Source organism: Spea bombifrons, chromosome 3 (genome assembly GCF_027358695.1).
Source record: "Spea bombifrons isolate aSpeBom1 chromosome 3, aSpeBom1.2.pri, whole genome shotgun sequence".
NCBI classification, from domain to species: domain Eukaryota; kingdom Metazoa; phylum Chordata; class Amphibia; order Anura; family Pelobatidae; genus Spea; species Spea bombifrons.
The window spans coordinates 3,710,564-3,728,594 of record NC_071089.1 but is presented as its reverse complement, the minus strand read 5'-3'; positions in this window follow the sequence as shown (position 1 = coordinate 3,728,594).

Below are 18,031 nucleotides of genomic sequence, written 5' to 3'. Positions count from 1 at the left end.
AAACCCAGGAATAATTTAGCGTATTTAGTGGCTGTGTCATGACGTCCATGTTGAGAAAACAGGAAAAAGAAGTAAAATAAACAAATATTGGAACAAGAACTTGAAGATTTACTGCTTAGCAAATTCTTGACTTCAGACTCAATATTCCAGTGAAAAAAAAGGATCTTTCTATAAATGTTATTTAGTAAAGACCATAATTTACCGTCTAAAAACGCATCACAACGCTCAATAACCAAACATTTGAGAAAGCTTGACTCTGTTGGAACTGTGGTGTTGTCGCTATGGCAACAAGTGGTATGGACCAATCAGCAAAACAGTTGTTGCTGATATTAATGTTGTGGATATTAGATGATATGAGATCAAAGTGCGACATCCTCTTTTCCAAGATTTATGGAGTTCTTTCTTCAAGACACTTTAATTTTAGTAGGAGGAAATAAGGAACAGATGGTCCACGTCTGGGTCACATCTAATGTAACATATAGGAAGAAGAAAGAAATGAAAGTCAGGCGAAAAGGAATGAGGTTCCAAATCCAGTTCTGATAACGGAAGCTCTTACACTTGGCTGGTCCAACCAGACACCTAGATAGGAACCCAAGGCCTTCAGAACCAGGTCAGAAGAACTTGGAAGAGATGGTGGAGTCACCGGTGGAGTCTATGCTCCAAACCTTCATGGTTGTGAATCCATTCTACAAGGTCGCCATGTAATGATCTTTGGAGTGCTTTCCAAGCTAAGATCTTAGTGGTTAGGAAAGGTTTCCTGGAGGACTTGTTCCAGCTAGAACATTGGAAGTGATCAGGATAACGGTGGAGTGATCGAAAGACTCGAGAGCATTGATTTTGGCCGCAAAATCTTTGTAGGATGCTGGCGCTAGAAGTCACAAGGTTTTTAATACACAATATCTATTCTGTTCAAACCTGGAATGTTCAGAGACAGAAATTAGTAAACAAAATTTAGGGGGGGGGGTCTGGAGAATGAGCTATATGAGTGATGAGCGTTATAAGAGAACATTTTCCAGTCTAGAATTCTGTAAGTAGGTAGACATCTCCCACAACAATAAGTGTTCAGAATGTCATTATATATATTATATCTTTATATTATATATTTAATAATATTTTTTATTATTTTTTTTTCCAGATTTTGGCTAAATCTATACTTTCTCATAAATTTTTTATCCCATTATTTTTTCTCAAATAATTTTTTTTTTCCAAATATACAGACAATATGGACCGAATATCTTGAACTGTCCCATGTAATATAAAATTTTCTTGAAAAATATCGCAAAATCGGATGCATATTTATAATTTCTTTATATACCAGCCAGACGTGATGCGCCAAGGAAGGGTTTTTTCGTAATAAAAGAGTACATTAAAATTCTTGGGCTATAAAAAAACAACAATGACATATTGCTTTTAATATAAATTTTGCTTAAAATGGTTCTTTTTTTTATTATTATTTTTTTTGCCGGGAAAGGTTAAAATGCAATTTATTTGGATCTTTATCAGTCGATTTAGGTTCCCAGTGGATTTTGAGATGCAAGGTGGCATTGCGGCTTTAATGAAATTTTAATGCTTTTCTATTTATATCAGCTTTAGAGGAGATTTATTTTTTCTGGCAGGCTGCGTAGGCATCTCTGGAAGACAAAGGTTTAATGAGACCCTACTCAACGAGACTGCAAAGTGCCCTGGGTTTTACCTACTAAGCCCGCTCCAGGTTGAGGTCCTGGTGGCAGAGAGATTTAAGGCCCATTTTGGCCCCCTGCCTTACAATTATTGGGGTCATATGCCGCTTGAATATTCCATTTTTTTTATATTTTTTTAAGAACGCATTAAAGTTTTGGCACTAAGAATGGCGTCCGGCGTCCTGGCCAAGTTCCGCTGGTATTTTCATCAGTGTGGGAGTCGGGATTTAAAATAGTTTATACATTTTCAGTAGCTGGATTGACTTAGTCTAGAATGATAAATGTTCTGGAGTTAAAGGTCCTTTTAATTATTAATGTTTGTAATAAGATCATTTTTTATGAATTACGCCATAACGTGTCTTCCTACACTGATTATTAAACTTTTTTTTGTGTGGCACCAACAGACTCCGTAACGCTTTGCAATGAGGTTTAAAGACAATAATGAATATAAGTAGAGACGAAAGCTTCGGTTGCGAATAGCCTCATGCATTCGGAATCGTACGAACTTTAATATTAGCAAAATTTGCCATTTTTGCCGATTTGTATGAGTGTGTGAAAATGAGCCCAACAGAGCTCTCTGAATTTTACTTAGCATTTTGTTGCTCTCATTCACTCACTCTCTCTCGCTCATTCGCTCTCAATGTCTCCCTGCCTTCTCCTTGTTGCCGCTTATCCTTCGCTCCGCTTCTTGTTCTCCATTTCTTCTGTCTTCTCTGGTGGTCTGCTTGCCCTTTGCTGTCTGTGGCTTTATCCAGGCCTGATGCAGTAGTTCCCCGTCATCCTCTTTCCTGAGGATTAGAGGAAAGGCTGTCCCCGTCGTGTGTGCTGAGGCTCTGTTATTACACCAGGTCATAATAATGCAGACGGATCTGCAGATGAAAAGAACCAATTCTGCACAATTTTGCCCGAAACTACAGGGCAACGAAATTCGCTGTCTGAAAACGAATGAATATTTTTTGGTCCATGTGATTGGAGGATTGGGGAAAGGACGTCACTGGAAGCGCCATTTATGTCCACGGAGATGCGGATGAAGATATAACATAGAAGCAAGAAGAGAAAAGACAGAAGGTAGAAAAGAGAAGATGATGAAGAAGAAGACACAAAAATGAAATTGATCGGCAGAGAAGGTAGGAAAACATTTACAGAGCGTGAGAGTGAGAATGAACGAGAATGAGTGTGAATGAATGAGAGCGTATGTGGGCAACATATTGTGTTCCCAAAATAAAAATGCCCCCGATTTTCATCTGAACCGAATGGACAGGGAACAAAATTTGTTTATGTAGTACATAAGTTACAAATGTATTTATTTATACACTTAAATGCTCGCATGAATCATCACAGGAGCACTAAAGAAAGAACGAGGTCTTCATAAAGAATTCTGCATTAAAGGCCAGGCTGGGTACAAACGACTGCTTTATGACCTATTTTCTCGTCCAATACCCCAAACCTTTATCTTTTAAAAATGTTTTCGATATCAAACTCTCCAAGCTGCCTGTATCATATAAACTCCCCAGTAACGATTCACTTAAATTGGGATTTATTTTTTTTTGACCAAAAATTCCATCCCAGCTCCGGCGAAAATTGTATGAAATCCATTTAAGATTCCGTAAAAGAAAAGCCCCTTTTTCTCTTCTGTGTGTGATATCACATTTTTGTGTTGCGGGAGGCTGGGGGATTAAAAGGGGGTCTGCGCACAGCTTTGAAAGGAGGCAGACGGAGTTGGTCTTTGGGTGACCCTGAGATACAGCAGATAATTGACATGTTGGCATCGCGGCACCGCTGGACTGTGAAGCCTGTGTTCCAGCGCCTTAATCAGATGGATGTGAGCTGAATTAGCCTCAGATCATTGCCAAGTCTGCATTCTAACGGTTTGGTTACCATGCAAGCAGGTGGCTTTAGTACGCTAATAAAGTGTCCAAGGGGTTTTTTTTCCAAGCGCCGGCCAAGGACTCCGACAAACCTCCATCACCCATGGGTTTTGGTATTTACAAAAACAAGCATAAAATACTATAGTTTTTCCTCTTACCGAATTATTTACTAAAATCGACCTTTATTAAAGTTGTGACGATTGGCTATTTCTACGCTACAACAAAAGTATGACGTTTCTTTAAATATCTGGACTTTTCAAGAATTACGTGTATTCACAATATTCTTATTTGTTATTATTGTTATTATTATTATTTTATTTATATGACATCACCATATACTGCGGCGCTGTACAAAGGGCATACCTAGAAACTCTCAGGGTTTGACCCTGAGTATCAAGGTTTTTGCCCCAATCTCAGGGTGAAGGGGCAGATTCTCGGGGTCACACAGTCTGGAGCCGACTCGCTGTGATCATATATCATATATAATTTTTATGAATTGGTGTTTTTGCTCCCAGTATGTTATGGTTGATATCCCTGCTTGAATGCAGGTGACTCAATTAAGTGTATCTTTAAATAATGACAAGTCAGAGTACCCATAAGGGCCGGTATCAGAGCACATTTGGCGAGGCGAGTTGCTACATAGAATCTCCACAATGGACTATTAAAGGGTTAATATTTAAATATGATTCCTGGGGATGCTACTGTCCGGCGGGTTCTCATCTGAGGTTGTGTTACGGTCCCGCTAGTACACCAGAGGGCTCCTCATCTCCTCCTCCGGGTCCCGCATACTACATTGGCCGGCTGCGGCCGCATACAAGATGGCCGCGAGTGGACTTCCTGTATGGAATGACGTCATTCATATTCATTTTTGGCACCAAAATTGTTTTTTTTAATTATTATTAGCCCCACATAAACCCCATAACCTACTACACCTTGCCCGTGGTGGACAGAGGCAGGGAGAGGCATAGTCAGCGCCAAGGACAGGACTGTCCACCTAAAGCACTGGATAGTTGGGAGATATGGAGAGGGAAAAAAACTGAAAAATAATAGTCAATAAAACTTAAAATCTGCCCTTTACATTTTATTCTTTTAAGAGAGAATATACAGGAAAAAGGGAAATGGTTGAGATAAGTGCCCAAAGTGCCCAAAGCTCAAAACACATAGGATGACATCTTTTATTACAAAAAAGAATATGCGACAAGTTTTATGCTTTTTTTTTTTTTACTAGACTCCATATTTTTTAGTTTAATTCATCAAAATTAACAACAGGGATTTGCTGGTCTGGGGGACAGAAGGGCCCCCGAAACCGGGCTGAATGCAGCCTGCCTGACAGTGAAGACAGGGTGTTACGTGACACACTTCAGGCAAGGCAGAGTGTGTGTTAGAGTGTGTGTTAGTGTGTGTTAGTGTGTGTGTAGAGTGTGTGTTAGAGTGTGTGTTAGTGTGTGTGTTAGTGTGTGTTAGTGTGTGTGTGTAGAGTGTGTGTTAGAGTGTGTGTTAGTGTGTGTGTTAGTGTGTGTTAGTGTGTGTGTTAGTGTGTGTTAGTGTGTGTGTTAGAGTGTGTGTTAGAGTGTGTGTTAGTGTGTGTGTTAGTGTGTGTTAGTGTGTTAGTGTGTGTGTTAGAGTGTGTGTTAGTGTGTGTGTTAGTGTGTGTGTTACAGGAGGGGGTATGGGGTCTGAACACTTGGTTTTACTTCCCCCCTGGACCAGAACGTGATTAACAGAGGTTATACTGAAAGATTATTCCACTATTTGAGAACATGGAGCTCAGGAGAACATAAGGATTCTATCTTTTCCCTCGATGTTCCAAGAGAATTCTTCATAGACAGCAGCATATGGTAGAAAGACATCAGGTTCATATTGGGTGCGTTAAAAAACAAAACTAAGCGTTAACATTCTGTCCGTGACTTTCAAATCCCTTCGGAAGTGACTCTGAGAATGTGCGTGATATTTCAAAGAGGGCAGGCAGTTTCTGGAGCGGGGCGGTGGGAAGTGTCCTGCTCGATGCTCGCAGGCCACCGCCGTGTCATCCGTCCAGCTGCGTCGACCTCTTGAATCTTCTGGAAGGGAAATCGGGGAGGAAGCGACTGTCTCTCTCTCATCACTGCAGGACGTTCTGCTTAAAAAGGGGATTTTATTTAACCCTTTGGGGTATAGGTATTAAAAGTCACCAATCCCTTCACAGTTTCTGTATCACCATCACTATGTGGCTCAATATATAGTGATAGGAGTTATGGTGTTCCGCCATCTATGTCTGGCTCACTGTATGATGATAGGAGTCATGCTGTACCACCTTCCATGACAATGTAATTAAGAAAGTAAGTGTTCTTGAATGGCAGTTAGGAAACGTATTCACCCTAATGAAAAGGCAGCTGCCGGGCTTAAAGTGCCATGGGCACCTCCTCATCCTCAGTCTGGCCCTGAGTCAAATGTCAACTTTTCAAACTGTTTGAATTGTTTTCAGGTTTTTTTTAAAAAAAAAATAATAATGTCCTCGTTTCTTTTAAACTAAAAAAAATAATATATTCTATCTTTAGAACATACTTTTTTGACACTACTTATATACTTATTGCTGACTCAATAAGGAATAACGTTTTGTTATTTTTATTCTGTTCCTTGTGCGATTTTTGGCATACAGTATTTAACAGAAAAATAGAACAATGTAAACCCCTTTTAACGCAATCCAAAGAGCGGACATAAAAAGCTTGTTAACGATGTATGTGCGAGCGATCGAATAGAATGATAATATGGACGCTGATCAAGGGCTTGTTAAATACGGATACAGTAAAGGCCACCAGACTCGAAGATTGAAAATTAAAGCTCAGTTTTAATCACCAGCAGCTGAATGGAAATTGGGGACCTTTTGGGATCGTTAAAAAAAATCTCTATTATGAAAGTGTTTTCGAAAACATCTGGTTGATGAATCAACTCTGCTTTAAAAATGAAAGCCCTTCTGATGTTGTGATAGTTGAGTTTTTGGAAGTTTGAGTGGGGGCTGTTATTTAATAATGTCCTGAGGGCCAACAATAAATTGTAGGGCAGGTCCATTGGGCTAAGGTTTGGGGCGAGGTTTGAATAAATTCTTAAGTCAACCCTATGGCTGTTGAGTGGGGCACTTCCAAGGAGAGGCTACCTGAAGTGGCCACACATGGGGCAGTGCTAGCCAAGCACAAGGGCATGTCTACCCAGCCTTGTAGACAGGGCTAACCATGCTAAGGCGTGAGGATAGCCCTGGATTTGACTGATTAGGAGGGAGGTCAGCTGAACACTGAGCCTGCTGCCTATGGAAAGAGCAGAGGGACCTGGAGACCTGGGGAAACAGGACTTCACCTGGAGACTCCTGCTCCAACCCGGAGAGTTCCCAGATATGTCTTTAAGCCCGTATTGGAGAGTTATTAGGCTATTCTAAATATTAGACAAGGACCAGGTTAGGTTGGTCCCTCCAATGAATGAGTGATGAACTCCAACAACTACAATTATATCTGCTGGAGCCTTTACTTCCAGTAGTGTAGAATTTGATGCATCTGAACAATCTATTGAGTTTGCCCAATAGATAATAGAAATTTCCGGGAACATAATAATCACCATCCTAGTCACCTTCGTTATTAATTGACTGATTTCTTGTGAGAAAACACAGAGTCGGTGACATCCCCATCAGATCAGAACCATTCCCACCACAAGACCTTCAGCAAGTATCAACCTGCCTTTTATTTAGAATGTTCATTTCTGATGTTCTCTGGGGTTGCACATGTTGATGGTATCCAAGGAGAATCAACTCCTCCAACAAGAAGGGGGTTCAAGTTTGGCTTTAAAAACTAAACAAATGGGTCTTTCCATACTAACGAGGTCTTCGGAACCACTAGACTCTTCAACCTTCAACTATTCCAAACATTCTGATTCAGGTTTAGCAGGAGAACCAAACTTGACGTTGAGGGTATATCAAAAAGACCCTCTCAATCCTCAAGCCCACCCCATTGGTTGTTATGTTGATAATCAGTTGTTACACATAACCCCAAGTTCTGGCCATGTAGAAGGATCACGGGGTTTATTCTCCAAAGAGGATATCTGGAGGTGAGTTTCAGGAAAGGCGAACATTCCATCTCCCCGACTTCACTTGGCATTCTTAACGACCAACGCCAATGAGCTTCTCCCGTAGAAGGAGCTGAGCTGGCCCAGCAAACTGCATAGTTAATACCTGGATATATATAGATTTGATTTAATTATCCATTATACAGGACCAACCCATCGCTACGCGCTGGAGACCCTCATTAGCAAAGGCCGAGACTTTCTATTTACCCACAGATTGCACTTTTCACGGGGGGGGGCACCTCAGACTTGCCCTGATTTCATGTTGAACTCACATTCCTCAGTTTTGAAAATGATTTCATTATGTAACTCACACACTGCGTTTCTATACTTTAATTACTTAGCGGATATTACTTCTTTTTTTCCAGATGTCTCAGCTTGGCTTCCCGTCCCGTATTTTCGGGCCAAAAAAACTCCACCTACAATCTGTAGCCGATAATGACACGGAACGAGGATATTGTCCGGTAATAAAAAGCCTCCCACTACTTAGCGAAAGATTTAATTCTTAATGACTTATGGGGGGAGGGGTGCGATAATATTGTACATTAAAAAAAAATGTAATAAATAAATATCGAGCCAAATTTCAGATTTTTTGGAAAATGTAATTATTGTATTAAAGGGCAAAGCAACGTGATACTTAAATATCAAGGAGAGGGCTGGGAAAGAGCGATTTCCTCCTGGCCTGCCCTCATTTGAACATTCAGGGCCACCATCTAAATTAACAAATATTTTATAAACCATTTACACCCTGTCTGGATCCTTTCCATGCTCCCATTGCAGAATCCCTATACTATGCCGTCCTCTTTTGATGGTTTTTTGTTCTATCCCTAATATGATCCGCTGTGTTAATAGCCCACCTGATCGGGCTCCCCCCACCCCCCGGACCCGATGATATCAGCCCACACCTGATTGGTCCCCTCTCTCTGGAGAAGATCAGGTGACCCAACCGAGTCCAAAAAGGTCCCAATAAAGACTCTAGAACATAGATAAAGAGAAGGATAACGGTAAACTCTTTAAAAATGGGGAAATTAAGGAAAATGATCACGAGATCTCCTGGCTTTGTCTTCGGTGGATGTCAGAGGTCACCATATACATTTGAATGATTAAATAAATACTAAGAAGACACGCGAGAGACGGTTTCCGGTACTAGATTCCTGTTTGGTTTCATCTCAGAGGTTTCCCTGTAACGTTGCCTGATTTGGGGAGATAATGAATAGTTAATAATAAATAGAATGGAATAATAAATGAGACTAATAAATGATAAATAACATGTTCCTGAGCGTGGCTGTTACAGATTTCCTCCGTAGGACAGATGGTGACGTCGTTCATTCCGGAATTCCAATGAACTTCCATGTAAATTCATTAAAAGCGATAAATCGGGTTTCTTGCCAAATGAATAGATCCATAATGTGCACTGGAAACGCGATGTATTACACCTAACACTAGAGGATCAGAGACTGAGATAGAACGGAAGGAGGTTTTACTTTACTGAGGGGGTGGTAGATAAGTGGAACAGCCTCCCAGCAGAAGTGGTAGAGGGTGATACAGTGAGGGGATTAAACATGCATGGGGTAGACATACGGCTCCTGAATCTAAGAAAAGTATTTCAAATTGCCTAGATGGGGCTGAATGGCTTATATGCCATCAAATTCTATGTCTCTGTAATTATTCATAATGTATATTTTTGGGTCATTCGCATTTCCAGCAGAAGGTAGTAAAAGTTTAAAAATGAATTTGCAAGAGCGCGCCCTTTAAGGAATAAACCTGTATGTCGCAGAAAGATGTCATTTTATTTAAACCATAATTCCAAATATACGGTAAGACTGTGAAGTAATAAAAAATTAATTAATTTTTCCTCGAATTTACACAAGCGAAGGGTCCAATAAGAGTGAAGCCTCATAAATTAACCTATACCTGTCCATACATACACACCGCCGTTCAGAGGTTTGGGGTCACTCGGCTGTTTTCATGGAAAACAATGAAATTTCTGGCTGTAACGTAATTACAAAAAGGGTTTCTAACCATCAATTATCCTTTTATACTTAAACCTGGATCAGCGAACACAACGTGCCATTGGAACACAGGAGTGATGGGAGTGATAAAGGGCCATTGGAACACAGGAGTGATGGGAGTGATAAAGGGCCATTGGGACACAGGAGTGATGGGAGTGATAAAGGGCCGTTGGAACACAGGAGTGATGGGAGTGATAAAGGGCCATTGGAACACAGGAGTGATGGGAGTGATAAAGGGCCCTTGGGACACAGGAGTGATGGGAGTGATAAAGGGCCATTGGAACACAGGAGTGATGGGAGTGATAAAGGGCCATTGGGACACAGGAGTGATGGGAGTGATAAAGGGCCATTGGGACACAGGAGTGATGGGAGTGATAAAGGGCCATTGGAACACAGGAGTGATGGGAGTGATAAAGGGCCATTGGGACACAGGAGTGATGGGAGTGATAAAGGGCCGTTGGAACACAGGAGTGATGGGAGTGATAAAGGGCCATTGGAACACAGGAGTGATGGGAGTGATAAAGGGCCCTTGGGACACAGGAGTGATGGGAGTGATAAAGGGCCATTGGAACACAGGAGTGATGGGAGTGATAAAGGGCCATTGGGACACAGGAGTGATGGGAGTGATAAAGGGCCGTTGGAACACAGGAGTGATGGGAGTGATAAAGGGCCATTGGAACACAGGAGTGATGGGAGTGATAAAGGGCCCTTGGGACACAGGAGTGATGGGAGTGATAAAGGGCCATTGGAACACAGGAGTGATGGGAGTGATAAAGGGCCATTGGGACACAGGAGTGATGGGAGTGATAAAGGGCCGTTGGAACACAGGAGTGATGGGAGTGATAAAGGGCCATTGGAACACAGGAGTGATGGGAGTGATAAAGGGCCATTGGGACACAGGAGTGATGGGAGTGATAAAGGGCCATTGGATTACAGGAGTGATGGGAGTGATAAAGGGCCGTTGGAACCCAGGAGTGATGGGAGTGATAAAGGGCCATTGGAACACAGGAGTGATGGGAGTGATAAAGGGCCATTGGGGCACAGGAGTGATGGGAGTGATAAAGGGCCATTGGAAAACAGGAGTGATGGGAGTGATAAAGGGCCATTGGATTACAGGAGTGATGGGAGTGATAAAGGGCCGTTGGAACCCAGGAGTGATGGGAGTGATAAAGGGCAATTGGGGCACAGGAGTGATGGGAGTGATAAAGGGCCATTGGAACACAGGAGTGATGGGAGTGATAAAGGGCCATTGGAACGCAGGAGTGATGGGAGTGATAAAGGGCCATTGGAACGCAGGAGTGATGGGAGTGATAAAGGGCCTCTGTGCGCCTATGACGAGATTCCATTAAAAATCAGCCGATTCCAGCTACGATAGTCATTTACAACATTAACCCCGTCTGCGCTGGATTTATGATCCACAGTGAATTATGTCTGCCCCCATCCCTGAGTACTGGGGTGCAGCGGACCCTCCACACCTACCTTAGTGTTATTAGTTAATAAATTCTGATATTATGGGAAAAAATTAAAGCTTTTTCTATATTGTTCGAGGTTAGTCGGTAAATTAAAAGAGAAGAGCCTATGGTTTGCCACTAATACCCCTGTGCCGTGGCTGAGGATCATAGGAGTCATAAAATGAATAAATGGTCCGCTGCACTTCACTAAAAAGAACTCCAAGTATGGGAATGCATCAATTATCTCTTACGGAGTAAGAGGAGCCGCTCACACAGCTGCCACTCCAGGGATTATAGATTTGTCTGTTTAACGAAAGCGTTTGTTGCAGTAAAAGCCGATTTCTGTGCGGAACGCGTTTTGTTTCAGGATCTGCTAATAATGAACTGTTTGGGTTTGATCAGTAACAGGGTTATTCCTGCAGGTTTTAAATAAACTCCTACAGGCACATTCCCAAAACATACAGGAAGATTGAATATTAGCGACTGCACCTTCTTATCGGCAGGAGAAATATTGCAGGTGCAACTCTCATCATTGCTAGCCCATCAGTATACAATTTTGGAGCAGATCGGCCCCATCCGGCCCCCGTCTAGTCGCCCGTTTCTCCTGCTGTAAAGACTCAAACCTTAATCAGTCGTTGGTCTCATCTTAGATTCAGGGGCTGTATGTCTATCCCATGCATGTTTAATACCTTCACTGTGTTACCCTCTACCACCTCTTCTGGGAAGCTGTTCCACTCATCTACCATCCTCTCTAAAGTAAAACGTCCTTACTTCTAAGTAATCAGAAGCATAATATTTAGAAAAGGCATGGAACTCCATGATTACACTATTAAACTACATTTTGTTTGTCCGTGCTGGCCAAAACCAACAGAATCGTGGGCTACAGGATGGCCAAATAAGAGACGGAGCTGGCGTTATAATGTCCTGGGCTAATGTGTCTCCAGCACCATCACTGCTGCATGAAGTTGGGAAGGAAGAGCTGTGCAGCTTGCAGTGATGACGGGGAGAGAGTGAGAATGAGAGTGTGTGTGTGTGAATGAGTATATGTTGGAGACAGTATGCGTTGTGGTGATGGAGAGTATGTGTGTGTGTGTGTGTGGTGGTAGAGTGTGCATGTACTAGTGTATTGTATACTAACTAACTAACTTGTGTGTTAGTAATAGTGTTAGGATGGGCAGGGCCGGCCGAAGACTTAACGCCGCCTGGGGCGAAGTTTAAAACGCCGCCGCCCCCCCGCCGACGCCGGGGGGGGGCATTTTAAACTTCGCCGACGCCATAATCCACGATCCCTCCCCCCCGGTACTTACCTTTAAACAGTCCTGCGGCGAGTCTCCCTGCTCTGCCACGGTGCCGGCTTGTAATGCTGAGCGCCGGAAATTGACGTCACTTCCGGCGCTCTGCATTACAAGCCGGCACCGAGACCGAACAGGGAGACTCGCCGCAGAGGAGAGAGAGAGAGGGGCGCCGATCGGGTAAGCGAAAACCACTCGGTGCCCCTCTCTCTCTCTCTCAATTGCCCCAGTCTGCCCCATTATAGGGCCGGCCCTGAGGATGGGTGTGTGGCTAGATGTTAGCATGAGTGTGTGTAAGCATGAGTGTCTGTGTGTTAGTGACTGAGTCCCTTGAGGCGGTTGTGTCTCGTTTTGGTGTCCAACATTGTATCAATTTTCTAACTATGACTCTGCATTAAACTAAAAGTTGCCTTATATGGCTCGCCGAAGTTTTTTTTTTAAAGAAAATGTTGTATTGAGGAAAATATTAATGATCCCCAGCGGAGCCGTGTGTTTTGAGCAGCGATGAGTACAAATAGACCTTGTTTATCCAACGGACTTTTTATCTCTTGCAGTTAAAATTCCTGCTTTTTCTTAGAATTTTCCCTGGGCTGAAGTCTTGGAAAGCAATAACGAGGAAAAAAGGAACGCTAAGATGTTTGAGAAGAATTTACAGCTGCCTTCTCTGTCCTCCTTTGCTCTTTTACTTCAACCCCATCTACAGCAGCTGTAAATATTTATCTGGGTTCTCTAACGAAGGACTGAAATACTTAATCATAGTTCTGAACGCGGATCCAGTCCAGGCTCCAGAACTTCGTTAGGACCGGTGGTGGCCATTTCTGTTAAATATATGTTTTTTTAATACTCTGTATTATATTCTAGAAGCCTGCTCTCTATTCCGTGACAATCGGTGGCTACGTTTTATACCTGGCAGCCATCAGGGTGGGATCCGGGTCCGGAACAGAACAGGGCCCCCCCATGAAAGTACCAAAACAAGTAGCTCCCATGATGTTCTGAATCTATAACCCATAATCCCAGCCAGCACGATATTTAAGGGTCGTCACGATGGACCACAAAGCTGAGAACCTGTTGGGTAGTCCTGGCGTTAGATGGGCGATCCCATTTTATGATACGGAGAGCCATATGAAGGGAGATGGCAATATCCAGCCGACTAGATTATTTTGGTGATAAGTACCCACCGATCACCGACCAACAGAAGCAAAATGTTAAATCCCACCTACTCCTAAATTTCCACCGTTGCAATGATCGCAAGTTTCTGATTGGGCAGCTAGCGAGTGATAGCATGGTGTTGGGGGGCAGGTGCCATGTTGGGTGGTAGGATGTTGGGTGGCAGATTCTACGGGTCACACAGTCTGCCCAAACCAGTTGCCCATTTTTAGTGCTGGTGAGGTTGCTTGTGGTTCCGGAACATAAGAAACCTAAGAAAAACAAACATCCTTCCAGTCTTGGGATCTTTTGAAGACCAGGTGAAAGAATGAACGGCGGTGTCCAACCCACACGACAGTAAAAGGACAAGTTGTTGTAAGGTTGTCCATGAACGCTTACGCACCCTCGAATTTGCTTTGTCTACCTTCCTGGTACCATCAATGGCCTCTACAGTAAGCAAATGAGGTTTTGTTGTTCTAGCACCCAATGGACGATGTGTTTGAGAAAGCAAAATGGCGATCAGGACCCAACTTCATTGAATGTCTCCCAGTCTGGTTGAAGCGGTTTCTCCGCACGCGATGCTAACGCTGGCCCAATTCACATCTAGTTTTGAATTAGAGTTGAATTAGATTCTGATTGCGTTAGGGTCCTACGCCCCCCCCCCCACGTTCCGCCAGGCCCTGTAGCAATCAGGGTAATGAATGAATACAGAGCGGGACTGGATGAAATTGCTAACACATGCCTTTTTTTATTGTGTATATGTATACATGGCTATTTTTTGGGGAACACATGGCTCTTATTATATACAATAAAAATTCAACGCTTTTATGAACTCGGTCTACATCTGTAAGACATAGGGCTTTGCTTCCCTGCGCCATTTGGTTTTGTGCAAGCGGTATGCCTGCCTCTGGTGTAGCAAACAATAACATCTGTACATATTTAAATGCTTCCTGCACAGCCAGACCATCAGAGCCAAGTTATTTAAATACAGTAAGGGCAGACCTCGTATTTACATATATCCACTAAACGGCTCAGTGTGTCAAATCATTCTTTCTTTTTTTTTTGTAGAACGCTCTATTTTGGGATAAGAGTCACAGCTGCTGGAATAAAATAATTTCCTGGTATATTTGGGGTGCGAGGAACCTTTAAGGCTTCCTGAATGTTCCTTAACTCTCAGACGGTGATACAAAATCCAGGATAGAAAATCCCATCACTTACTTTGCCTTGCGATAGTGAGGCCGCCATGTTTATGGACAACGAATGGTCTTCTATCAGAACTTTATCCCTTCTGAAGCTTCAGAAAATCTTCCGTGAATATAGATGACATTTCTAGTTGGGTTGGCCTTTGGTTGTTGATTACACGAGATGCTCATCCCCATGATTTTGGGTTTACGAAGGGCAAAGATTCACTTTGGAGGAAGATTCGGACGAGCTGAAGGGTCAACAAGAAGGTCCAAGGGTTGGGACTGGCCAGTCCTTATACCAAAATTGTTGAAATTGAGATACAAATGGCCTATATCATGAAGATCCATAGTCACGTTTTCATGATAAAGACAATCAGCCGATACAGGTGGAAGGTGACATTGGCTTTGGGTGATTTTCTCTCCGCTGTTTGTATCTCTCAGTTCCTTGTATTTAATCTGCCCCACCCTGTACCTCTGCTTGGGTCCTACCTGCTACAGGTGAGCACCTTGGTTATATTTCCTCTAATTTAGTTTTAGCTTTTTAGTTTAGCGTTAATGTTAGGACTTGCCCAACGCAGGTGCTACAGCTGCACGACACCCAGACATCTGGTAACCGAGATTGTTAGTGTTAGAGTGTGTGTGCGTATGTGTAAGTGTATAGTGTGTTACTGTATGGTGGTACAGTGTGTGTGTTAATTATGGTATTAGCGTGTGTGTGCTGTTAGCATGTGTGTGTATGTGTTACTGTATGGTGTTAGCATCTGTGTGTGGGTGTTAGTGTATGGTGTTAGCATGAGTGTCGGCATTTAGTGTTAGAGTATTTGTGTATATGTCAGTGTGTGTTTGTATTAATGTGTGTTAGTGTATGGTGTTAGTGTGTGTGTCAGCGTATAATGTTGGGTTACAGGTGTGAGGGAGAGGAGGGAGAGAATGTATGTGTAAGTATAGGGTATTAGAGTGAGTGGGTGCAGGAGTGTGTGTTTGCGTGTTATTATGGTTAGGGCTCCCTAACCCTAGGCTCACCCCTGGCCCAATCACATGCAGTGAACCACCAGCTAGATACACGTGCCAGCATGCGACACTCTTACATCACCGGGGTACATGGTGGCATGTATCCATCGCTGCTGCACACTATAACGTCCGAACAGCTCCAGGAGCGGTGTTTATAGAGTGAGGTACAGAGCCCACGGGTCCACCAAGCAGTTGCCCAGGGTGCCCAACGGCTGTCCTGCTGTATACCCTCATACAGGCGGGATTTCGGAATTCTTTAAAAGCTGAGTCCAATCAGATTTTTTTTTAAAAAAAAATCTATCATTTGAAAAAAATGTCCTCCGTGCACGCAAGTCTTAACGAACAATGGCTTCTCCTAATTAATTTGCGCTCTCTCCCCCGCGCAGGTGGCTCATTCAACACATTTCTCTGATTATCAAGGGAGGGTTTATTTTACGGAAAACAAAATCATACAAAACTCTTTACAAGCAAAAAATCCCATCCTCCTTGTGGAGACGATTAGCTCTGTTTTGGAAGAAGTCATGTTTCTCACAGTTTCCATGTACGGAGCTACAAATTTAGGCTCGGAAATCATATTTAGCCAATTTTCATTTATTTATTTTTTTTTAATCCTTTTTTACTACTTTTGTTAAATGTATTTATTTTTTTTACAAATATTCCTTATTCGGACAGCAAGCGCCGGCTCAAAAATATTCTTGTTTGTAACGGTAATTTTGTTGGTGGAAAAATACTCAAAAAGTGAAGTTTTTGGAATTGTTTAGAACCCTCACGGATTCTAAGACAGGGCCTGCCATGGAGCAAAGTAAGGGCAGTTCCATGCGCCCCAAGCGGGGGGGGGGCAGCGGCGGCATTTCAAACTTTGCCCCAGGCGGCACTATGTCTTGGGCCGGCCCTGCCCGGGGACTCAATGGGAATCCATATAATTTCAATAAAGTGAACGGATTAAACACTCACTCATGCTAACCCTTGGGAGAACTGTAGCCTTCACAGCTTTTAGCACTTTAGAACTAAAAACTATATTTAGTTTGTTCTAGAACAGCCCCGTAGGGAAAGAATTGGACGGAGGGGCCCCATGAATGAAGTGCTGGACTAGGTACCCCGTTGAAAGGCAAAATTTTAGCACCTAAGGTGTTAAGCCTTTGAGGCACGTGCAAGAGGGGGTATATAAAGGGGGGGGTTATGCTATAGGGTCAGCATTTTAAAAAATATTTTCCTGCCCATCCCTCCCTGATTTTTTGCATTAGCCGGGGGCTCAGGTTTTTAAGATGGTACGGTGCAGGAGTTAACCCTCTAGGTGCGGTTACTCGTGGTGCACAGAGGTATAAGTGCAGGACACTCCAGGGGCAGCTGCCCCTGTGAATCGTATGGTCATGTGACTGCCACGCTGGGGGACGCCGGCAGTTCCAGCAGGGATACAGGTGGACACGCCCACACCAGCAGGGATACAGGTGGATACGCCCATACCAGCAGGTTACTTCATGGTTATGATTGGTTATCATTGTTGTTGTTATTTGATGGTAAAATGTTTATATACTGGGCCTAAATATGTTTGGCTAATAAATGGTTATAAAGTTATCAATGATGTAAACATTTAATAAAGGTTGAGTGTCGCGGTGCTGTGTTACATGCGGGCCGCACCGCGGACAAATAAAATCCATAGTTGACAATTAATAAAGTTTTTGAAATAAAGAATTGTCTCTTGTTTTATTTAGAAGGGGGGGGGACCGAAACTGGACGCTACTTCATTCATGTTGTCTAACAAGAACCAGGGAGTTAAGGAGACATATTGGAACGGGGAGTAATAATCATGCCGATCCTGAGAACAGGAAGGTAAAATGGCGGATGGCTTGGCACCTGCTTAAGGGGCTTGGCACCTGCTGTAATACAGGTTTATTTAGTATATTTATAGCCTTGTCACTGTGGGAATTGTCAGTCGGGTTGGCAGGGCTATATGGCAAGTACGGTCCGACCATAGTGCCCCAAAGTGCAGTATTGCGGTTTTTTCATTTCCAAAAAACTGCAGTATTACTTCAGAAAAACTGCAGTAATTTTTTGTAAGGGTTTCTAACATCAACCCCTTCAGTATGTCCAGGAATGGAGCCAGAGGTGGGGTGGACGTGGTGATCGTAAGGCATGGGGCATGACAGACATTGTAGCATTTAGGGAGAGATGGGGATGGATGGGAATGAGATAATGAGAGAGAATGAGAGGAGGGAGAAGGGAGGGATTTAAAGAGAAGGCAGAACGAGTTAGAAGGGGAGAGAGAGAGAATGGGATGACACAAGGAGAACAGGAAAAGAGA